This window comes from Musca autumnalis, unplaced genomic scaffold (assembly GCF_047663935.1).
Source record: "Musca autumnalis isolate F117 unplaced genomic scaffold, ASM4766393v1 scaffold_5, whole genome shotgun sequence".
NCBI lineage: Eukaryota > Metazoa > Arthropoda > Insecta > Diptera > Muscidae > Musca > Musca autumnalis.
In genome coordinates, this window is record NW_027412088.1 from 91,086,779 (window position 1) to 91,112,056 (window position 25,278).

General features: G+C 37.7%; 1 protein-coding gene across 4 annotated transcripts in view; it reads right to left on the reverse strand.

Annotated features, from left to right (window-relative positions):
- Positions 1 to 25,278, reverse strand: part of LOC141405822 (uncharacterized) — an 87,507-nt gene that overhangs the window by 56,665 nt on the left and 5,564 nt on the right. The window contains exon 1 of one of the 4 annotated variants that reach the window (XM_073990558.1): positions 5,768 to 6,059. The exons of the other annotated variants lie outside the window; for them this stretch is intronic. The gene's annotated coding sequence lies outside the window, so the exon portion shown is untranslated. Of the gene's footprint in view, positions 1 to 5,767; positions 6,060 to 25,278 lie in introns of those variants that run through there. 4 annotated transcript variants of the gene reach the window in all.

Consider the following 25,278-nt stretch of genomic DNA (forward strand, 5'->3'; position numbering starts at 1 on the left):
TTTTTTCGAATAGGCGCGTGGATACAATTCAACCCTACATAAGAGTCTAGTCAAGTGTCAGGCTGGATACGAATATGTTGGAGCATCTGACACTAGGATACTAGAATTAAGCATATACACCAGCCGCGTAGCCAAACTACAAGTAATATTGATAGTAATTGTGTCCATATCTACTTGATTCCGATGATCAGATAAAGACCGATATACTAAGCGTAGCCTCTCTAAGTTTCATAATTTTTTATGGGCCAGGTACGCGGTTTAAATTCAACTCCACAATGCCAAGATTTGGTTGTCAATACACAGCCACCACGATACTCTCAATAAGTACAGACAGTAAGTGCCATGTAGAGCATCAGACATTCACGGTACTTGAGTTAAGCATCTAGTCGAGCCTCTTAGCCGAAAGTACCAATAGTAATCTTAGTAACAACCGTATTCAAAGCTACTTTCGGTGATCGGATGAACACAGAGGTACTATGTAGGGTATGGTCGTTGGCAAGAAAAGAATACAAGCGCTATCGCTATATTCGTATTTTAGACTCTGCTGTAGTTTTATATTTTTCCATTGATATTCCCAACTTAAAGCAAATTGACGCCAAGCTAAGCATGGCAACTCAGTTTCTTTGAAAAAAAAAAGAAACGACAAACTTTGATATTTGCAACCTAGCACTACACTTTACAGATGCTTTATTTTTATTATCAATGTGTGCTTCTTTTTTTGCTTGCTTGTTTAGTTTGGACGTGTGTGTGCACTTCTTCTTTTGACAAAACTAAATTTAAAATTCAAATGCATCCATAGGATGTATTATGAACTTGTTCCCTTTGCATTCATAAACAGCATTCATAGCAGCAGTGAGACAGCATCAGTGGCAACGGCGGCGGCAGCATTAGCATCATTTCTAAACAAATACCCTGCAGTTGCATTCATTGTATTTTTTATAACTTCATCCCACACACGATTCATACATTCACTTTGTCACAAAGTATTAGGCAGAAGAAGAAGACGACGACGAAGCAATAGTTTTTTGTTTTGTTTCTCCTTTTGTCTTTTTTATTTTTGGATCCAACTACACACGAAAGACAAAAAACATGTCTGAAATGCACTTGCAATTGTCATGCTGTTGTGTTATTGTTTACATCCCATTGCAATAAAAGGCGGTGAGGAGTAAAGCGTTTTTAGCTCACTGTGGGTTTTACGTTGATGATGATGACATTCGTTCTTGCTCTTTTGAGAGAGTTTTTGTTTTTGCTCATTTTATTATTGCATGAGAGAGCTTGTTGTGGATTTTGTAAATGTCTTACTCTTATTTTTTGTTATTGTAGAGATTAAAACCAGTGTTGACAATAGTTCAGGGTAAAAAAAAAACGTTATTATTGGAAATTATTTAAAAAAAAATCACAAATGAAACTTTTTAGGCAAAGAAAAGTGAGAAGAGACCGGGAAAAAAACAACATTTACCAGCAAAGAAACAGTGAGAGGAGACGAGGTAAAATGCATGATTTCCGCTTGATATTGCGGCTGAAGATGGAAACTACAAAGTTGTCTTATTCACAGACACCCTTGAGGATTGTAGAGCTCTGTGGAGACAGAAAACTTCTTAGAGAATAGAGTATGTAAAAGTATCATGTAGTGTGCACCACAGAACATTGTGGAGTAAAATTTAACATTATCTGAAAAGACAAGCTGTCGAGGTTAATGCCCCCCTCGTGTCACGTCTTACCACAGTAATAACCATTAAAAACAAGTTTTTAAATGCAGCATTTTTGGCATTTTAATATTTTATTCAGAATTTTTTAGAATTATTTTAATGTTGGTTTAGCTGCACCATTTTTTTGGACCTGGTCACACTGATAATTACACTGTGCTACAAAAGTTGACAGGGGTTTTGATGCATACATAAAATACCTTTGGTTTCTTTGGGTCACTTCTTTTTCTGATTTTGTAGCGAATGTAGTGAAAAACTTGGTTTCTTGGATTTTCAAATTAAAAGGGACATAACTTCTTTTGTCCACAACGGACTTTTACTGATTATTTTTTATTTATAAGGTGAAAATCATGTTTTTCGAACAAGCCATAATTTTTAAAAATTGGGTAACAAATGGTTAAGTTATAGTGATTTGAGTGTGACAAAAACGCATTTCCCTAGTCCTCTATGCTGCGTAGAAGACACCAAACTGCGTAATTATTTACTTTTATCAAGAAGGAAATTTAGTTAGCTTTACAAAATGGGGAAACCCAATGAAATCGGTTGGAAAATACGTGCGTAAATAATCTGTAAAATTCCGTTGTGGAAAAAAGAAGTTGTTCTGTTTTAAGTTGAAAATCCAAGAAACCCGGTTTTTCACTACATTTACCGTTACAAAATCAAAAAACGAAGTGGCCCAAAGAAAACAAAGGTATTTTCGTATTCATGGACTCCCACAATACCGAATTTATGCATCAGAACCCCTGCAAATTTTCACTGTAGCACAGTGTTATAAATGAACCTTTTATGCAAAGAAAAACTGAGAGGAGACAATCTGAAAAAACAAAAGCTACGTGCAAAGAAAACGTGAGAGGAGACCAAGTAAAAAACAAAATTTACGAATAAAACTATCATGTAAGAAGTCGATGATTTCCGCAGGCTGAAGATGGATACTACAAGGTGGTCATATTTACAGACAGCCTTGTAAGGTGATACAAAACTTTTTAATAGCAGAATGCCATAGAATTGATAGAGAATTGAGTATGGAAAAATATCATGCGGTGTGGGCTCCTGGTCATTGTGGTGTAAAATTTGATGAGGGGGTAGATTATCTGGCAAAAGAAGCTGCCGGGTTTGGTGCCCCACTAGAGCTACGTCTAACCCCGGCGCAAACCATGAACCAGGTTAACAAAAAATTAAAAGCAAGTTGTAATGAAGGATTTCAGTACCTCCCCACGAAAATGTTGGTTTCTTTTCATGGAACACTTAGCAACACTTAGCAATGTAGCATCCTATTGCATATCGCAGTGGTACCGAATTAATGCGAAGTATTGCACTCCAAAACATCACTGTTGCGCATTTGAAACGCAGGTATGATAAGGTACACCTAAAACGAATTGGAGCTTGGTTTGACGATGATACTCCATCTTTAGATGCATGAAGTAGGCATTTCAAAGAATCAACTTCCCTTTTTCGTTCTAAGCATTTCGAGTTGGGTAAAGACATTAATTTGAGATACATCCTCATACCCACAACAACAATAATTTTTATTTATTGTTGTTGTGTTCCTTTACTTGCGTGAGGTGACCATTTTTACCATTTGTTATCATTGTAACCCTCCAAAGAGTTCTTTAACCTCAAAAAATGGTAAAACTGGAAGCAAGTTTTAAGAGAGAGAGAGAAGAAAAATGGCTTCCTCTTCTACCACAGACTACCAGACAAATTTCTTCGGGTAAAAAATGGTAGAACTGGCTTTTCGACATTTTTTGACGATTATTAATTAGGCAATGAAGACAAAATTAACAAAAACAAAAGAAAAAGGCGAAGGCGAAGACTGACAAAACAAAATTAAAATAAAAAGAAAATTTAATTTTTATGTTTCTTTTTGGCATTGTTACCAGATCTACCATTTTTCCGTTCCTTTACTTTTCTGGTAAAATTGTGCATGACAGAGCAATTTGACTGTTTTCTCTTTTACCATTAAAAAAGTAAAGGAACAAAGCTTATGTTGGACATAAATACTTCCTGTAAAGGTATTGTCTGAAGGTAACCCTGCGTTTACAAATGCCAGTATTGGCAAGACAATAGCAAAAATACAAACCTTTTTCACAAATACATTTATAAATTTTTAAATATGTATAGAGAAAATTATGAATGTATTGGTGAAAATGGTTTGCAACTTTGCTATTGTCTTGCCAATACTGTCTGTGTGTAAACGCCTAGTAAGGTAGCAAGGGAAATCAGCAAGGTCACTTGTGGGAATTTTCATCATCGATAAACATTCATAGGGGATTCTGTAAAACATCGCGTATCCAACAAATAATAACAGTTCAAACTTGTTGGTAAAAGATTATTGAATTTCTATGCAGTTTGTTTCAAGCAATTTGTTTTTGGGAGTATTTTCATTAAAACCCATAGGAAATTTGGGTTATAGTAATTCTACGTATTTTATATCGGTTGTTTGGAAATGTAATTCGTAACAATTTATATTATGCACATTGTTTGAGGATAATGCCTTTACCATAAGAATATTTATCTCCTTGGCAGTTTATGGGGCTGTGTTGTTTTTGCTGAAATAATGTCCGAGAAAACTTTGTTTGCGTGTTTGAAGTCCTCCAACAATTCGTGGCAAACAATAACACTTCAAATTTATTTTCATACACTTTGTTCTACACACTTTGTTTTTGGGAGTAGTTTCATTAAAACCCTTAGGATATTTTGGGTATAGTGATTCTAAGTATTCCATATCGGTTGTTTGGAAATGTAATTGGTCACTGTTTATATTATACTATCATATGTTTGAAGATAAAGACTTTGTCATAAGAATATTTATTAACTAATATTTCATTTAATATTTATTATAATAAAAAATTACAATAAAATTATGTAAAAAATAGCTATCGGCTTAAGAGAATATTTATATCCTTGGAACAACATGAGGCAGTTGATTTGCTTGAAATAATGCCCGAACAAATTTTTGTTTGAAATCCTCGTCAATATTTTCTTTTAGAATTACGAAGTTAATTTTTTGTCACTAGTCACAAACATATTTTGTGTAAATATTCTTTATTGAGTTTTTTTTAGCTGATTTAGGAAAAATTATTTCTGAACCTGAGAAACAAAATTCACTAAATTGACATCACTGCTTTAGCACATATGCTTTGCTCTCCCACTAAATGTTGTGCTAAATGAGCCACCATGCACTATTGTCATTGTGTGTTTTTTGTTGTTGCTGTGGGGGTATGGTGGAAATTGTAAAGAAAAAAAAAAACAACAAAAAGAGTCCACCACATATTAGGTATGAGAGCAACAAACGGTGTCAGGTGTATTGCGGGGGCTTTGTTTTGTTGACCTAATTTTTCTCTTCATCAAATATTTTTGCTGTCATTTTTTGTTTTCATTCTGTTTCTTTTTCTACAGCGTGTTGTTTTTGGCTTTGTACTCATTTTCTGCTGCTTGCGATTGAATATGTGAGAAGATTTTTTCTGTTTTTGTTGGGGTTATGATGTGTAATGGTCGTTGTCGAGAGGGAATTTGTACGGTAGATTAGGCACAGGCGGGAGGAAGTGGGTTGTGGGTAGAAAAAATGAAAATGTGGTAGGTTAGGTCCAAATAAAAAAAACAACAAATATAAAACAAACGGGGCACATTGCTGCTGAAGATAGGAAGGAAACACCAACTGCTTTGCATACAAAAGAATGTTTTCGTGGTTGTGTGTTTTGTCTGTTTGTTTGCACGAAATAGAATTTAACACAGATTTACACATTCGAGATACACCACCAGCAATAATTCCAACGTAATCGATGCAATTGCAATTTTATGTGTTCTCCTTACAGAAGTTGTTGTGAAGGGGGATTTTTTTTCTTCCATTGAACAAATATTTTTTTCAAGCACTTTTTTCAAAATATTTTGAAATTATACATAATTTTTTGGAATATTTTCTGAATTTCTTAAGAATTCTTCGTATCATTTTCACATTTTTTAAATTTTCCATTAATTATACTTTCCAGAACAAACTTATTTTGAAGTTACAAAACACAAAAGATTTTAGAATGATTTCTTTTTTATTTTAATTTCCATACCATTTAAAACGGAAAATTGTTTAATTTTATTATTTTTAGTATATATTGTTGTTGTATTTTTCGTTGTGTTCCACGGGAAATACTGTGTTTTTGTTATTTTTTGTTTAATTTTTGTAAATTTACAAAAGAAGCTATTAAGCGAGCAGCGAGCGAGCTTCAGTTGTTTGACGTTTGGAGTGTAACCGACTCTGGCGACTCTAGGAATGCCGATTGCCCGATGGCCATGACGGCAGCTGTTTGCTTGCAAGCAAAGCTAGGCAGCCAACAAGCAAGCACCAGTCAGCCTGATTTGCTTGCTCTGCTTAGCGGCGGGTTGGCTGTTTTGTGTTTGCCACACACAGTTTTTTTCTTGCTAAATAAAGTGTGGTAGGTTTTTTGCTTTGTTTTTTCGTGACTATGCCCCCGATTGTCATTTGTTGTGTTTGGCCTGTAATGATGGTGATGTTCCGTTCTTATTCTCTTCCACACTAATCTTCTCTCAAAACAAACGGTGAAATACTATTTTCCACAAAAACTCACCTCAGTTAAACAAAAATTTAAGTTTGCAAAGAAGCATTGCCGTCATCATCATCATCGCCACATTAGTTTTGAAAACAAAACACACACACAATCCACAAACATCTGTACGAACCTATACGTCAACGACAGAGCGGACGTAGTGAAATTAGGTCAACAAGGTTTGGAGTGGGCTCGTATTAACGTGACTATCTGCTGTCGCAGTTGATGGTTGACGTTGACAGAGGCCTTAATTCGTTGTTCTTCTCTTGTATGTCGGCTGGCAGCGCTCTCAATTCTCTAGCTCTCTTGCAATTTCCCGCCAACACTCTACTACATTTTGACTCTCAGCCACGACGACGACATTGATTGCAACATTTTCAGCAGCAACAACACCTCCGAAATCATTCACCAGTTTTTATTTTATATGTCATTTCAGTTTGCAGAGAGATACATATGAATATGTGTGTTTGTAATCATGTGTGGAGAGTTAGGGATTGCATTGCGAAATTTCTTCGATGGTGGAAAAATTCTTTAGAAAAAATGAACAAGTGTTGTGGAACGTCAATATGGCAACGGTATAAACCAATTCCCCACGAAACGATAGATATATAGTTTTTATAGTCGGTGTACAAGTTAAGTTCAATTTAAAATTGATATTACTTGCTGCGTTATACCTGTACATATTTTTATCAAAAGTCAAGACGTACAGTCCTCCTTTTTCGTTTTTTTACTACAAATGTCCGTTAATTTTTTTTTTGCAGTAGTTTATTAAAACTCAGTTTATTTCGGTTATAGTGATTCTACGTATTATATATCGGGTGTTTGGATGCCACCGTGGTGCAATGGTATGCACGCCCGCCTTGCACGCAGAAGGTCGGGGGTTCGATTCCCCGGCCAGGCAACATCAAACATTTTTCAACGGTGGCAAAATACCCCTCAGTAATGTTGGCGACATTTCCTGAGTATTTCAGCCTTGAAAAACTTCTCCATAAGTGGTGTCTTAAGACACGCCGTTCGGACTCGGCGATAAACAGTAGGTCCCATATCATTGAGCTAAATATGAATCGGGGTGCACTCATTGATATGAGAGAAGTCTCCCTTATCCCGTATGGGATGTTGTGGAACAATGTTTTTGTTTTGTGTTTGGAAGTGTAGTGACGATTTATATAATGTCTTCATCATAAGAATATTTATCCCATTAGCGGTATAAGGGACAATTGATTTGCCTGAAACAATTCCCGAGAAAAATTTGTTTGCGTTATAGATGCCCTCATTAATATTTTCCCTAAAATGGGATTATTACTATCAATATTACCAGTATTATGATTAATTAATATTATAAAGTCCATTTAATTATAATCATTATTACAATGTCAGTATTACCATCAATATTATGTGCCATTTCAACATCATTTATTTCTTTATTTAAAAATGTTATATTTTATTTCAATTAGAAATAACATAACGTTTTCGCTATAAACTATATTGATATTTCTTTTAGAATATTTTTAACTGTTGTTGGCTTTGTATTGTTGGACTGCAAAATAATACTTGTTGTGTATTTATTTCAGCTAAAGTCCATATTTTGTTGCTTCAATATTTGAAGAAACAAAATGTTTAACAGTGGGCAATGAAATTGATTACTACGAGCGGAGGCAGAGAAGACTATAGTTTCGGAAGCAGCCAAACTTCCTCATCAGTTCTCTTAACCGCTGACTCGGTGTCGATAAACAGGTCAATAAGAGTGACCAGAAAATTAAACAGAACGAGAAATTTTCTGTATCCTCCTAAATCTGTTGACCGCACAGTCCAACAATACAAAGCCAACAACAATAACAGGCAATCAGCGCGGCCTTACTTGTTGACTACGCATAAAGCAAAAACAACAATTTGTTGTGATCTCTGCTTACTGCAAACAACACTACTTATGCTTGTCTTCTTTGCGATGCAAAGACAGCATAAAAACAGTAGTGGGTATATGATTTTGATTATTCTGACTCAATTGTGCGGTCAACAGATTTAGGAGGATACAGAAAATTTCTCGTTCTGTTTAATTTTCTGGTCACTCTTATTGACCTGTTTATCGACACCGAGTCAGCGGTTAAGAGAACTGATGAGGAAGTTTGGCTGCTTCCGAAACATCTAGGCCACTGTAGAGATCTCTAGCGACTTTTAAAACAACAAAGTTAACTGGCATGACTTTACCAATTATGTTGAAACTACATTAAGTCAACGGTCGCATCCTCGTGCGCCTGAAAGGGAGAGAAAGTCTTAAGACATACCATTTTTCATACCAAGCGTCATGTCCCAGCTGGTAGCACTCCGTATTGTAGACCTTGTTATGCCACGACTGCAACAAGACTTGCTGATCAACGCCACCACCGGCGTCTTACCAGTCTCGATGACCACAAGATTGCATACCTGACGGCAGGCATCAAAAGTGTGATCAATCACCTTAATAATTGTGATGCTAGTTCAAATATGTGGGTTATGGTCTTCGATCAAAGATTTATCCTTCAGGAATTTAGGATATTGTAACGAGAGCCTAATCTCTGCTCATTCACTGCTGCTGTAGTCGAAGCCGCAAGTTTCAAGGCGAAGTCATCAAAAGCTCATGTTTCAGATTTCATCTTAATTGTGATGCTAAAGCCCCTCGGAGCAATAGCCGTGGTATTTTCTTGGCGCAATTACTCAATCTCTCGGTAAACCATTTGGTAAGTTTTGGAAGCGCTGTTGCTACCATCTACGACCGAACACCTCGATACTGATGGAGACATCATGGATTCCACATTACCAAGAGCAGGCTTCATATTTATTTCAACGTATCTCAACATATATGGAATTCCGAGATCGGTAGTCAAGATACCACAAATTAAAAATGGTACCGCAAGGTGTAGATCCATCAGCACTGCTCTTCAAGCATAACTTGCAAAGCTTCCTGTACCAACTCAAGGTCTCCTACGCAATGATTGTTATCTGGTGTAGGTGTTGAAAAAATAAGTGATAGACTGAATGATTACCTGGGGCTCAATTCTTGTTCTATGAAAATTTGCAATGAAAACTTTTATAAGGGAAATAAATTTCAAATGAAAATATTTTATAAAGAAAATATTTTTCATTTCAAAGTTTCATTGAACAAGAAACTCCGTGCTCGTGCAGGATATATATCTCATCATATCACCATCAAAATCTACTGTTACCCATTTACATCCTGGACGCGTGAGTTAAAAACAGGCCTAGACATAAGAGTTGATGGAAGAATAGTACCGACCGTCCAACACCTGACACAATTATTCAATCTCTCGGTTATCCAGTTGGTAATACCAAACATTTGGAAAGTTGCATGGGTAATCCCACTTCTAAAAACTGATAAGCCGTCGAACTCTGGAGAATTATATCGCCCTATATCCTTATTATCACGAATAGCCAAAGTTATGGAAGCGATATTTCTAACATCCATGACCGAAAATCTGCAACTAGCCTCAACTACAATCGACCGCCAGCGCGTACTGTGCTCGCCAATTTGGATTTGTCAAAGACATTTGACATGGTAGATCACTCGATTCTGATGGGTAACATTAGGAATTCCACAGTACCAAGCGCAGGCTTGATACTTAACTCAACGTAAGGCAGGCAAATAAATTAAAAATGGACGCTCTTCGAGGTGGAGTTCTGTCAACACTTCTCTTCAACCTTTAACTTGTGAAGCAACCTGAATCAACTTAAAGCATTAAGATGGTATCCTACACAGAAGACGGTGAGGTGTCGTCATCTGGTATTGAAGAAATAAGTGCTGGACTAAATGATCACCTTGCCACCATCTTAGCGTTCATCCAGGATATACATCTCATCATATCACCATCAAAATCCATTGTTACTCTATTTACAGTCTGAAAGCGTGAGTTGAGAATAAAAAAAACAAAGTCCTAACCAAGGTCCTGAAATCGGTGAAAGGAACCACTTACAGCATTTATGCGAAAATGCTGAACTCTTACGAAGGCGGAACCATTTTTGCTGGTCACAACAGGTACCAGGTGCAGTACTACGGTAAAATTTGTAAAACTATACCCGAACATTCCTTAAACTACACTTGCGAAAATTTTGTACTGTTGAGAGGGAGGTACTCGAAGATGTTGTCCGATATAGACCTTCTTGGAATTTGAGATACCTTAGGAAGACATTTTACGATGTCCAAAATTTTCTCCAAATCGGATACTCAATTCTTCAGTTATCGTGACCATGAATCATTTTTAGGATGTTTTTGTGCCATTATCTCAGGAAGTACGGACTTGCCCCCTGCAGAAAAAATAAGAACGATCGGATACATGTACGCCTTTGAGAATATTTTTGAAATTTGTGTACCAATATAGTCCATATTTTATACTCTGATCTATGTCTTGCAGAAATATTACGATGTGCAAACCTTAGACCAAATCGGTTAATGCCTTCGGGAGTTATTGTGCACACCATTTTATCAAAAAAAATTGAAATTTTGTGGAGAAGGTACCCAATGGCTGGGATCTTTATTACCCATCTTCGAACTTAACTCAATTGTCATTACTAATGTAAACCCAGTATTACATAAAAATCTTTTAACATCGACATCCCTACATCTCAGTCAGTTATTAGCCTCTTTGAAAGGTTGTTTTATTAGTATGGGAATTCGGGCAAATTGTATTCCCACTTTAGGGATAATTTTATGCAAAGAGTGGACAAATTTCTCCGCTTCCTACCCACACAAAACCAATAACAACAACACAATACCCATTGCAACACATGAATTCCCACATCCTCCCACGCACACACACACATTCATAAACACACTGCACCCCTATTAGATTCTCAGTGTCTTTGCCGATGATTTTCTATTAGTTCCGATTCGTTGATTACCTGGGAAAACAGCACATGTGTGTGGAGTAGTTACATGGATGCACATAGTAGTTGTTGTTGGTGTAGTTTGTTGTATTTGCAAATATCTGCACACAAATGAGATATGATATTCTCACATGTTTGCCGAGTAATTTTTTCGTTTCTATTTGATGAGAGGGAGTTGTTGTGCAAAACCGCTGCTGTTGTTACTGCATGACTGTCTCGTTGCGGCGGCGGCGGTGTTGTGCAAATAAGCCTGCAACAACAACACTAACCAGCATCAACAAAAAATCTGCAAAAACAACAATCGTATAAATCCATTGAGAAATCTCATAGAACGAATTATTTCGTATTGCATTGCATGCCTAACTAAAACTAAAGGTGGTCGATTGGTTGTTGGTTGGAAGGGGCGGAGGGAAGAAGAACTGCAACGGAAACACACACCAGATAGGTATTTCATACCCCTCAAATATTTATTGCAACTGCTGTGCTGTCTGTGTGTGTGCAGGTTCTTGTCGTCTTGTCCCTCAAATCTAACAGATGATGGTCTAGCTTTAACCGTCCCCCGTTCCCCTTGTTAAACAACATACACCCACCTTACCCTGCAAACAACCAACCTACTTACATCTCTCGCGCGGCATTGCAATCGTTTCGTTTTTCGGTTCGGTTGGATGGATGGTTGGTTGGCTTGATTTGGTTTGGTGTTCTTTTACAAAGTTGTTGTTGTTCTTGTTTCTGTTTCATTCGTTTCAAATGTCTTGGGTCTCAAAGCATGTGTTTGTACCTTGCTCCTCTATTCTAATAACCTGCCGCCGCCGTCAGCCAACATCGCTCGCAACCTATTCTATGAAATGTTTGTAGGTTTTTCTTATTTTGGTTGCTTCGTGTATTTTTTTTGTTTAGAGATGTTTATTGCTGCAATATTATTGCAGTTGTTGTTGCTGGTGTTCTAGGCGAAAATATGTTGGTAAGGGGAAGTATACCCCAGAGATATTAGTTGCAGTTAGTGGGAAGAATTATGAATGATTTTTTTTTTTTTGTTTTATCGGAGTCTTTTTTTAGCGCGGATATCTGCTGTTGTGTTTCTTTATTGACTATTCATTCTTCTTCCTTGTTAGCCTTTGATGGCGCCTTTTGAGTTTTGCATGGCCTTGACCTACTCACCTTGGGGAGTTGAAGTGAAGATAGAGAGAGATGTTTATGGCGGCGGGATGGTTATGACTTTAAAAGTGAAAGTTTTTCTGAAAACATTATCCTTAACTCCTTGAGGAGCATTGTGCCTTAAGGTTTGAATAAATATGCTTTCCAAGAGTGTGGAAACTATTGAAAATTATGGAAAATTTATTCACATCCATGAATAAACTATTCAAGAAATTGGAATAACAATAAAAATGTGTCCAAAAAAAGTTATCCACGATATTGAGTGGCAATAAGTGGGTTAATATTTCTCTTTTGTCTATAGACCCACGTTGGGCGCCAAAATAGAAAATGAATATTCACATTTTCCTAGAAATAGGTATATTTCGTTAATTGAAGGTGTTCAAAATAGTTTGAACAGATTTCCACATTTTCCATTGATTTGCTAATGGAAGTGTTTTAAGATAAGAGTTGAAGATCCCACACGCAGGGGTTGCTGGTATCGCTAATTGTTTGTGTGTGCGCTATGCACTTAAGATTTATTCATTTTGGTCCTTCGAAAAATTGAGTTTTCCCCTACCCGTGATAAGTGACTCAATGGAACTAGCGAAGGGATTTTTAAGCAGTTGACTTTAAAATCAAAACTGAAAAGAAATACTCTAGCAATTGTGGCAATTGGATCAGGAATTGTTAGGAGTGATTGATGGCAAGATTCTAGAACAAATAATTTAAAACAAACTGTCAATTTTTATAAATTTTCTCGTTGAAGTTGATTTTAATGGCCGAAGGTTTTTTCTGCAAATGAAAAAGTAAATAGTTTTTTCACCTGAACATGTCTTCTCACCGTTGGGTAAAATTGCTGTCGTGGACATGCGCCGACAAATTTATGGGGAAAGTTTTGTTACCCCAAACGAAGCCTAAAAACCAACGTTCACTATAATAGCCTCATGTTGAGAACCAATACGAATTATTAACATTTCATTGTCCCTGGAAAAAGGTTCAGTCAATAGTTTTTTAATCTGAACATATCTTCTCACCGTTGGGCGCCATTATAAATTAATGAAATTGCTTTCGTGGATCTGCGCCGACAAATTTATGGGGAAAGTTTTGTAACCCCAATTGAAGACTAAATACCAACGCTCATCCTAATGGTACCATGAAAAGCAGGTTTTGCCGTGGGCCGATAACTCACACAAGTAAAAGCCATTTTATTACAGAAACGATTACAGATTCAGATAGCACAACCCCTCTTACGATGATGACATTTGGCTTTAAGAAACGGATAATGATTTGATCATGGAACGTTATAACCCTCTCTCTGAACCATCTAAACTAAAACAAGTATGTCGAGAAATGATCAATTATAAGCTGAATATTCTTGGTGAAATTCCTCTATTCTGGAAATAAAGAGAACCGAATACATGGAGTAGGGCTTTTCCTAACACCACTAGCCAACAAGTGCCTGATAAACTACCAACCAAGTTCAGACAGAATAATAGTAGAGACATTCAATTCGAGGTTTCGGAAAATCGTCATAATTCAGTGCTATGCGCCCACTGAACCGGATGATTATTCTGCAAGGTCGATTTTTACCCGCAGTTCGATGTTACCATAAGCTCACTTCCATGTGGAGATATAGAAATTGTAATTGGTGATTTCAATGCAAAGTTTGGAAACAACAACACCAATATCGAAGCACTTATGAGACCAAATGGCCTAGGCAACATCAGAAACGAGAACTGCGACCGGCTCGTTGACTTCTGTGCAAGACATAGTCTATTCACAAATATACGTGGCAATCCCCGGACGGTAGAACCCGAAACCAAATTGATTGCATCATAAACTTTTCGTGGGCTTTTTAACGGATGTTAATGCAAGGCGAGGTGCAGACATTGACAGCGACCATCAGCTTCTAGTTGCAACTTTCAGACTACGACCTGTTGCAATCAAAAAGAAAAAGACAACTTCCAAATATAATATAGTCAGATTGCAGAACCAAGCCATGTCGGAAGCATACAACTAAACATTGAGATCAAACATTGGTGATGAAATTAACGAAGCGACATCATGGGCATCTATTGCAGAAGCATGTAAAGAAAGTATCGGTACTTTCTTCCTTAGACAAGCTGTAGAACACAGGAAACCATGGATAAGTGAGTCAACATGGTGAGAAATAACTAACAGTAAAATTCTGAAGAGTATAATGGATGTCGCTCGAACCTCTACTAAAAAGGCTGCACTAAAGTCGGTGTACAGAAGATCAGCAATAAACGTTAGGCAACTCATACGTATCTACAGAGAGAATTACTACAACAACCTCGCAGATGAAGCAGAACATGCATCAAATTTTGGTAACATGCGCCAAGTCTACGCAACTATCAAAAAACTAGGTGGAAACAACATTAGGAGCATAGCAACAATCAGAGACAAAAATGGAGCTGAGCTTTTTACGCTAACCGAACAGCTAAATCGATGGGGCGAATTTTTTGTGGAAAATCAAGCAACACTCCCGCAAAACGAACTACTGTACGCTCAACATCTTCAAGACGAAACCCAAAACGCGACATTTCAATGCTACCACCAACGTGCGAGGAAATCAAATCGGCTCTTGAATCTCTACGGAGTGGCACGCACCCTTGATAATCAACAGGATTCGTCCAGCAGTGGAGATATTGCTACGAGGCGTCCTGACAGATCATGTGCAGACCAAATTAACAATTTCCGAGTTATAATTGAGCAGTCTAACGATTTTGAAAGAGCTTTTGACACGGTATCCCGTGAAGCACTATGGTATATGCTTTCTCTAAATGGAATCCAAGACAAAATTAACCAAATGATCCGCAACTAGCTATGTACTATTCAATGGCGAAGAAAGCACACAATTTGCCACAACTCCAGCTCTAAAACCAGGATGTATACTCTCGCCGACGCTTTTCCCCATAATGCTTGCCAACATTATGCACAAAACAAACATCGAAGCACCATATGGCATTCAATGGAACCTCAACAACCGCCTAAATGACGTATGTAGATTACGCAGATGACATCTGCCTAATGGCACACCGCTTTGTGAACATTGAAGCCATTTTAAACAAGCTTGTAGTGAATACATCACACATAGGTCTTAAAATAAATATCAAAAAGACAAAGATTATCTGTGTTGCTTTATGGTTCTACCACGTGGGGAATAACACAAGTAAATACATGTCAAAGGCGTATACTCCGGATTTATTGGCCAAACACCATAGGCACAAATGATTTAATAATGATCAAATAACATACCTGTTGAAAAAGAAATAAAGAAACGAAAATGGACGGGGATCGGCCATGTTCTCAGAAGACCTGATGATGACATAGACAAATCTGCATTGAAATGGAATCCCCAAGGCCATCGCAGACCGGAACGAAACCCTCAACAAGACATGAAACCAAGTCAAAACGATTGTTAATGATCGCAGAAGATGGAGAGAATTCGTAATCGCCCTATGTCCAACCTTTGTAGTACATATTTATTAACTCTTGTGTTCATGGGGTGACGTAGGGGGTGGAAGATACCAAGGAACGGTCCTGACCGGTTTTAACATGGCAAAGCCCAGGATTTATCTTGGTCCCTCTTTCATCTCAAGTGGACACTGACCTCCCCGTGGTGTCACCTGGGGAACTGCCTTTAACACTCGTTAAAGGTAGTGAGCTAACATGTGCCGCGCGTTCATCCATAAGAACGTTAAAAACTTGGGTTTGGGCGTCGGGCTAGTCACCCCCCCTAGAAAAAACAGCCTACTATGAAAAAACGAAAGAAAAGAAAAACAAACCCCTCTAAAGTTGACGAACCCCGCATACGTTTTAAGGACCATGATCTGCGAATCTGCATCTGGAATGTTCGCACTCTTTATAGAGAAGGGTGGGTCTTCGCATTGGCAGACGTACATGAAAAGTACAAGGCCGATATTACTGCCATACAGGAAATACGATGGATTGGGAAAGGCGTCACAACAACACCTAAAGGTACCTAAAGGTGACGCACTGTATTATAGCTGCCATGACGTAAAGCATGAGTTTGGTTGCGGATTCGTAGTTAGTCGGAGACTAAAACATCTGGTATCCAGCTTCATCCCAGTGAATGAAAGACTTGCTGCAATTCGAATAAAAGCTAAATTCTTCAACATCAGCTTTATTTGCGCTCATGCTCCCACTGAAGAAAAGGACGAACAGACCAATGATATATTTTACGAGCGCTTAGAAGAAACATATGACCGTTGCCCTGCCCATGACATTAAAATCATTCTAGGCGATTTTAATGCCAAAATTGGAAAGGAGAATATCTTTGGCCCAACAGTCGGGAAATTCAGTCTCCACAGTGAAACATCTGACAATGGTATGAGGCTAATAGACTTTGCAGCTGCAAAAACATGGTAGTTAGCAGTACCAGATTTAATCATCTCGATATTCATAAGGGCACCTGCCTGTCTCCAGATCAAAGAACAAGTAATCAAATTGATCATGTTGTGATAGATGGAAGACATTCATCCAGCGTGTTGGATGTACGATCGTTCAGAGGCGCTAACATTGATTCGGACCACTACCTTGTTGCAGCAAAGGTACGTACCCGTCTAAACGTTGCAAATAAAGCACGAACAGACACAACGCGGAAGTTGGACATCGATAGGCTGCAAACACAACAGATAGCCACAGCATATTCCACTCAACTAGCCCAATTGCTTAACGCGAGCACTCCTTGTCCCGATAACATAACAACACAATGGCAAAATATTGCCACTCCATGCAAACAGCCGCAAAATCAATACTTGGATTCCAGAGACCTCCACAAAGGAATTCATGGTATGACCAGGAGTGTCGTACTGCTACCGAAGAGAAAAATGCGGCATATAGAGCTACTTTACAATCAGTAGCAACGCGTAGCGCACGAGAGAGATATCGGGAGAAAAGGAGAGAAGAGGAACGTCTTTTCCGCAAGAAAAAGAGAGAAATGGAAAAGCGGGAGTGTGAAAAAATCGAGATGTACAGGAGCCAGAATGAAGTCCGAAAATTTTACCAAAGAGTGAAACATCAAACAGATGGCTTTGGTACAGTCACATCCTCCTGTAGAGACCAGCAAGGTAATCTGGTAACAGATACAGATTGCGTGCTCAGGATATGGAAGGAACATTTCTCCAATCTGCTGGTATCCAATAGTAGCGAAGACGATGATGCCACAGATCCAATCCCAGAAGATGGTATTGAATGTATACCGCCCGGCCAAGATGAGGTGAAAACAGCAATCAACCGGCTGAAGAATAATAAAGCAGCAGGAGCCGATGGCTTACCAGCCGAGCTGTTTAAAACCGGAGGCGATGCGCTGATAAGGTATATGCATCAGCTAGTTAGCACCATCTGGCAGGAAGAACGCGTAACCGACGATTGGAATCTGAGCATCCTATGTCCCGTCCACAAGAAAGGAGATAAGACTGTATGCTCCAACTATAGGGGCATAAGTCTTCTCCCTATTGCCTACAAGATAGTGTCAGGGATATTGTGCGAACGACTAAAGCCAATGGTCAAGGAAATAATTGGACCATACCAATGTGGCTTTAGACCTGGCAAGTCCACCATGGACCAGATATTTACCCTGCGGCAAATCCTAGAGAAGACCCAAGAGATGCAGATCGACACATATCACCTTTTTGTCGATTATAAAGCAGCATTCGACAGTCCACTCCGATCAAAGGTATTCCATGCAATGTCTGAATTTGGTATCCCCGCAAAGCTCATCCGGCATTGTAAGATGACTTTAACTGATACTAGGTCCTCAGTTAAAATTGGAAATAACCTCTCCGAAGAATTTTGTACCAAAAGTGGTTTCAGACAAGGAGACAGCCTTTCGTGTGTGGGTCTGGCGATAAACGGCGAAAAGACCAAATTGATGGTGTCGACGCGCAAAGCGTCCATAGAGCTCGGACTGTGGAAGTTGGTACCTACAATTTTGAGGTAGTTAAAGACTTCGTCTACCTCGGCACTGCCATAAACACAACAAACAACATCAGTTGTGAAATAAGAAGAAGAATTGTATTGGCCAACAGATGCTACTATGGTTTAAGTAAGCAATTTAAAAACAAAGCCACATCTCGTCAAACAAAAATAACACTATACAAAACGCTGATACTACCTGTGCTAATGTATGGCTCCGAAGCATGGGTACTTGCGCAAGCAGATAAGGCAGTGCTTGGTGTGTTTTAGAGGAAAATTCTTCGAAAGATCTACGGGCCGATTTGCGTTGACGGTGAATATCGACGTCGTATGAACCAAGAGCTATATAAGCTATACTATGACATGAATATAGTTAAACGTATCGAGATGCAACGATTGCGTTAGCTAGGCCATATCATGAAAATGAGCGATGATGAACCCGCTAAAAAGGCGTATGAATACATGCCACATGGCGGTGTACACAGAATTGGCAAGCCTAAGCTTCGATGGAGCATACAAGTGGATGAAGAAATGAAAAGGCGCGGTATTCCAAAAAGTCAAGCGAAAACCAGAGAGGAAAGGAGATCTTTTCTTAGTTCGGTCTATGGAACAAATGTTCTGTAATGGCCAACTAAGTAAGTAAGTTTAGATATATGAAACAAAAATAAAAGACATATATAAAGGTTATCCTTTGCCTATGGAGCAACGTTGGGCGCCAAAATAGAAAGTTCATATTCACACTTTCCTAGAAATAATTATAATATCGTTGGACACCAATATGCAAAAGGTGAAGTTTGACAAAAAAATATCTTCCCTGGCAAAAAAATCATTGAAGAAAAGATTCTAGGAATATCAGCCACATTAGAAATAGTTGAAACATCATTTCCACAATACTCAACGTTGGACGCCAAAATAAATTTTTAAAATAATTTTCCCTGAAATAGATACAATATTTACTATGAAGGAAGTTATCGATTTCCACGATGTTTCACTTTGTCCCCATAGTTTCACGTTTGGCAAATATATGTCACATGTCTCCTTTCGTGGACATTAAATGCACAAAAACACAAGACACAAAACTGAAGACACACTATTGTGGATGAAAATCGCCCAAACCAATGGAAAAACAATCCACACTATTTAAAAGGTTTTATCTGTTTCTGATGACCAGGTTTTGGAGACAAATCTAATTGGTTCATTTTCGTTCCCATTCGTTTTGGGTCCAATTGAAAAACATCTCTTCACTTTACTACACCTTTAATTCCAATTGACCAAAAGCCCATAACTTTGTTATCAAAAACAATTAAATCAATGCCACCACAGTCACTAAATGGCCAACGCAATTCCGTAAAACCTCCTTCAAATAACCTAGATTGATACAAAACCCGTAGGTGGTGTTCGAAACCAAACCAAAAACAAGAAAAAATTAACGCAGCGATGAGTGATGCAAATTCAATAGTTTTTTGTATTGAATTTTTTATTAATCCAAGGGTGTTCCCCAATTTCGAGCAGTTTGATGATTGACACACTCTACATACCAACCGGTTTATTGGGTGCTTGGTTGGTAAAATGTTAACATCATCTGAAAAAGAAGGTTTGTTGTTGCAATCGATGGTTACGATTTGAAACATGCAAATGATAGTTTTTTTTTTTTTTTTTTTTTGTTTTTGCTGCTGGGTGCTCCATAAAACCCTAATCATTGATGACGAATTTTTTTATGTTTGTTTTGGGATCGACAAGATGTGGTTTAATAGGAAAACTATTGATGGGACGTATAGTGGTGGATATGACGATAATTGGAGTGTGGTTAACCTTCCTTATTAGTTATTTTGATGTCACAATCTTTTAATACCTCCAACACTAATACAACGACATAAATTTACTACGACAACAACTACAAGTGTTAGTGTTACACTACTCAGTGGTTGGTGGTCGTGATAAATTTAGCTATACAAGTGTTAGTAGTTAATAGTTTAGCACAGAAACAACTTTGTTTTGCTTTAAAAGTGGAACTATTGGGCGCCAAAGAAAAGGGTTATGGAGACTGAGGCCTCTTAAAGGGGCACTTTGGTTTACTATTTTTTTAGAGTACTTGACAATAAATGCTAGGTATGGAGTCATGGTGTTAGAGGATAAAAATAATTGCTGGGAATATGTGTTCCCACGTTGGGCGCCACTATAAGTTATATTTTTTCAGTAAAAATAAAATGAAATTAAATTAAAAACTAATTAAATTAATATTGTTGAAGATAATTAATTAGTTTGCCACCGTGGAGTAATGGTTAAGAAGTCCCCAATGCATACAAAAGGTCGGAAATTGGAATCTCAGGCAATGCAACATGAATATTTTCAACGTTTTCTGAGTATTTCAGCCAAGTGATGGGTACTATTTTGGATTCGCCTTTTGGATTTGGCTAAAAAAGTATCGGGCTGTTTTTCGATATGAGAAATTCCTTCTCTTTTTCGGGGATGCTCATGGAATTTCTTTTATTTATTTATTTTTTTTTTTCTTTTGATAAACTATCACAACAAACAACTTAAAGTTATGGGCCAAGCTTTAGGCGCCTTCAGCAATAATTTACAATTTTCGTTGTAAAGGGATGATTGGTAGGATTTTTATTATTACTCATAGCCAATATATGACTCCTTTTGCCTATAGCTCCACGTTGGGCGCCAATATTATGTATCAATATTAATGGCTTTCAGCAAAGTGATTTAAAAATGCCTTCCTAAAATTAATCGAAATTTTAGTGATTTCAGTAGGATAATGCAGTTAAAAACTTGAAAATACCGGAAATCGGTGGGTTACGTTCTATCAAAAGCAACTTAAATTTATAGCTCAAGGGTTGGGCGCCATCAGAAATAATTTAGAATTTTCGTTGTAATGGGATAATTTATACCAATAGTCAATATACGGCTCCTTTTGGATATAGCCCCACGTTGGGCGCCAATATTAATGATTAATGGCTTCTAGGAAAGAGATTTAAATATTCCTTCCTAAATTGGATCGAAATTTTTGTTATTTCAGAAGAATGATGCGGCTAAAAACCGAAAATCTACGGAAAAAAGAAATCATAAACAATAATAAAACTGAACTACAATTTCATAACTTATAAGCTCCAGAAAACTATTTCGAGATATCTTAAAATTTAATTGTTAGAACACTTAGTTCCTATATCCTTCACTTTGTTTATAGCCCCACCTTGGGCGCCAATATTAAAGACAAACACTGAAGGCTTCCTAGAAAAATAGAAAAACATAATTAATAAAAAATAGATAAAAATTCCTTCCAAAATCGTTTGAAAAATGGAATAAGAAAACAATTAAAAGATTCCAGATCAAGGTCAAGTTGTTGGCTTTACCTCAAAGTTGGGCGCCATTATCATAGACTAACAAAGAAGAATATTTGGGGATGGAGATACAATACCCTAGGAAAAATAAATCATAAACCATAATAAAAACGAACAACAACTTCAAATCTTACGGGTTCCATGTAAATACTTCAAAATATCATAAGAGGATTCGATATGGCCATAATTACAGATTTCTCAATCATAACCCCTATATTCTTAATTTTGTTTATTGCCCCTCGTTGGGCGCCGAAATAAAAAAAAAACTACTACTCAGGAACAAGAGAAACATTTATAGACCTATTAGACTGGAAAGCACTTCCCTCACGTAATTTAAAACCGATTTGAAATGGAGTTTTTATTAAAAATTTAAGAATTTTTTAACTGTGACCTCGATGGAATACTTACAAATATTTCTTTTTAATAAAAAGGCCTCCACTTATCATTTCAATATTTACAAATAGTTTTTTTAAAGGCCTCAACGTCCATATTCAGCCTCCGCATTCAACACCTGTTCATTGTTTTGCTATTTTGGTTAAATGTAACGCAAACCAACAAAAAATGACTTTGGAAAACATGAGAATGTATCTTAAGAAACCCCTACAAAAACAAAATAGTAGTAGCAGTAGTTACAATGACCGAGTATGAAATCACCAAGTCTAAGAAGTAGAATGAAACCAAGTTGCAGCAAAGTAAGCCAAGCCGACCGACCGAACGAACCAGCGACTATTTACCCAACCAACCATGCAGACACAGAAATCTAAAACACAAACACAGCGCAACACACACGGTGTGTTCACCAACTGACACAGTCAGCCATCCATCCAGGCAGCCAGCCACCTGCAAATGAAATCATTAAAGCTCTTTATAATGGTGTTGTTGCTGCTATTGTAACTGATGTTGCTGCTGCTGCTCTTGTCTTCTTTGATTTTTATTTCAGTAAGCTTGTTGGCTGGCTGGCAAGTACCACCACCAACAACAACAACCTGAATTGAACGAAACGGCCCACAAGGTAAGTGAGCTTATACAATACGAGTAACCCAGTTTTTTCTCTGTGTTTCTTACTTGATATAAAGCTGGGATTTCGCAATTCGTAGGAGATTGATGGGGCAGACAGACATTTAGAGGGAGAAACATGCAGGGAAATACAGAACAACTAAAATCTAAACAGAGAGGAGGCCATGGCAAATTTGTCAGAAACCAAAAGCAGCAGCAACAAAAACAACATCACAAAAACAAAACTGTGACAAATGCAATCGAAGGGAAATGCACGATGAGAAGATCAGCGGATATTAGATGACAGAGTAGTTGGTTGCAATTGATGGTGGTGACGGTGCTGTGGCACTTGGCATTCTTTTGAAATGAAGACAAACCATATGAATAAAAAACAACTGTTCTGAGAAGTGAAAGCTTTATGGAAAAGGGGACACATAATGGGGATCATCGAATTCGGAGCAAGGAATTTTTTTTTATCAAAGACACACTGCTTTTCTTTTTCAAAGTTTAAAGAAAGCGTTGTGATCGACGACTTTAGGACACCAACTGTATTTGAACGGAACCTACTAGATACCATTCCGTGGTAAGGAGGCTATTCTGCGGTCGACCTCAGTCCCTCCACTAATCAGTTCATGGATATACGAACTTTCACTAAGAACCTCCAATATAAACCTTCGACAGATGTAGGTGGGATACTGTGGAACTCTCGGTCTTCTACAAATGCATCAACCTCACTACGCCCGACCATCACAAATATGGAAACTGACAGCGAATCTCTCTCTGTCTCTCTCTGCTGTCGCCATCAGCTCAAGAGAACCAGAGTAACAGAAAAATGTGCTGTAACCAAGGGCGGGGACAGCCTAAATCAGAGACGGGCTTCTTTGCAAAGAAGTATAGTGAGGCAATGGTGCACAAGAGAATGCTATTTTGGGTTTTTGTATGGGAAAGAGAGTTGTAGTTAACTTTTTCGTAAAGACGCGTGCATGGCTGTAGTGAGGGCACCCACTGAGTTGTTTTTTGCATTTGCTTCTCTCTCTCTCACTTACGGTGTACGTGAATAAAAACAAACGATAAACATCATGTGGTTGTTGTTTTCTTCACCCATACATAAACACATACTAAAACATTTGCTCTGTTCCAGAACCTGCAAGAAGCTACTATTTTTTACTACGATAACATTTTGTCCTTTATGTTATCGGAAAAAATAGTAAAAATTAGTAGATTCTTGCAGTTCTGGAACAGACCAATTGATGAAAATTCCATAATCTCATTGACGAAAATGTCCTCCTAACTCTCAGGGAAGAGAGAATCGCGGGCGACTTTCGGTAGAATTTTTCACTGACAGAAAAGTATGAAGCCATGGACAGTGTTCGTTGTCTCCATATCCAGTCATAATACTGCACCCCAAACCGTTGCTAAGGTTACTGAAGCGACTTGTTCCACTGGACCGGACGTTTTGTCCAATAAAACTTTGCTTCAAACACTGGAGGGGGAAAGTGCCAAAGGGAGAAACATCAATCAATAAGACGGATGAGTCACCGATACCGCAGACCTCCAAAAATGCCAACGTCAAAGAAGCAATGAAAACGAAAGCATACCGAAGGGCAGCCACATACTGCAATCGGTATGCAAATAAAAATCGTAACACAATCAACGCAAGGGAATATCAGTTGATAAGATCTAACCTCAAATTTGTGAGCAAGTTCTAACTAACAATTTCATCACGGTGCACCCAATATTATATTAATTTTCCTGTATTTACTTATACGACGTCATGCCAGTATCCATTTTTATTGTGTCATTACAAATTTCTAAAAAAAAAAACATAAATAAAGATATGGTATTTAAGGCGGTTTTTTCAGTCATTTCTTTTAGCACAGCTATGAGTATCCCGAGGTTTAGACAACAATGGGGAAAATATACTCGTAAAACGATGGCTTTACCACTGTATTAATAATTTCTTCACTATTTATATCGCCACAGCTTGCTTCGAGTACGGACGTTGAGCTCAGCCATTGCTATTTAGGAAATTCCATATTTTAAGAAATTTGTAAGGGCGAAACCTATAGCACTGCGTGTTGCGTGTGCGTTCAAAAATACAAAAACAAAATACATGTATTTGTTGTTGTTTTCAATTTGAAATACATGTATTTTGTTTTTGTATTTTTGAACGCACACGCAACACGCAGAGCTATAGGTTTCGCCCTAAAACAAGAATATTAAGAACTCTATTACACTTGGTCTGTTCCCGAACTTTATTAAGTCCCAATTTACATTAGGCGAGTTTACTTGCGGCAAGTCCCAGTTTATAGAAGAGACACGTAAGGGGAATGGAAATGGAAAAAAATGCTCGTACCGGCAATTCTCAGGCAATTCCTTTCATATTTTTCGTATTTGACATTATTTTCATTGTTTTGAAAACAAAACTTGTCGGAACAGAATTGCTTTGTATAAATGCAAAAGGCAAGTTTAAAAGGGAACGAGAAAAATTGCCGCAAGTAAACTCGCCTAATGTAAATTGGGACTAACTTTATTGCAAAAGTAATAAAAGTTGAGAATGACTCCCATACAAACTGTACAGTGTTTTAGGAACGCAAAATGTGCAAATGTGTTAAAAAAATTTATAAAAACTTTTTAATTCTAGAACACAACTATTAACACAAAAAAGTCTCCATAAAGCGGGGTACATACGAGCAT